The sequence below is a fragment of the Pteropus vampyrus genome, unplaced genomic scaffold (assembly GCF_000151845.1).
Source record: "Pteropus vampyrus isolate Shadow unplaced genomic scaffold, Pvam_2.0 Scaffold80, whole genome shotgun sequence".
Taxonomy (NCBI): Eukaryota; Metazoa; Chordata; class Mammalia; order Chiroptera; family Pteropodidae; genus Pteropus; species Pteropus vampyrus.
This window is the reverse complement of record NW_011888861.1, coordinates 6,350,177-6,350,837: the sequence shown is the minus strand read 5'-3', so window position 1 is coordinate 6,350,837 and position 661 is coordinate 6,350,177.

Below are 661 nucleotides of genomic sequence, written 5' to 3'. Positions count from 1 at the left end.
AAACACAATGTTGATTAAAATAAAAATTTAATTACTTTTATATTGATTTTAAAATTGTATACAAATAATTCTATGTTTTTATGTATATATATGCACACATACATATACACGTTTTATGTGTGTTTAAAAGAAATTGGAAGAACTTATGGGACTATATATTAAAACTGTATGCAAATTAAACCTCAATATGAGACTTTTAAAAATAGATTGGATATTGGATTTTGTTGATCAATGTCACCCCAATAATTTTTAATTAAAAATAATTTTTTAAATAGATTGGGAAGACTGTGATGGTTAATTTACATGTTGACTTGACTGGGCTGCAGGATGCCCAGATATTTGGTGAAACATTATTTTGGGTATTTCTGTGAGGGTGCTTTTGAATCAGATTAACATTTGAATTGGTAGACTAAGTAAAGCAGATTGCAGTCCCTAATGTGGGTGAGCCTCATCCAATCACTTGAAGGTCTGAATAGAACAAAAAGGCTGCCTCTCTCTCGAGTAAGAGAAAATTCTTTCCTGCCTGACTGCCCTCAAACTGAGACATCTTCCTGTGTCTCCAGCTTGCCAACTCATCATGCAGCTCTTGGGACTTCTCAGCCTCTATAATCACATGAACCATTTCCTTATATTCTCTCACTCTGTCTGTCTGTCTGTCTCT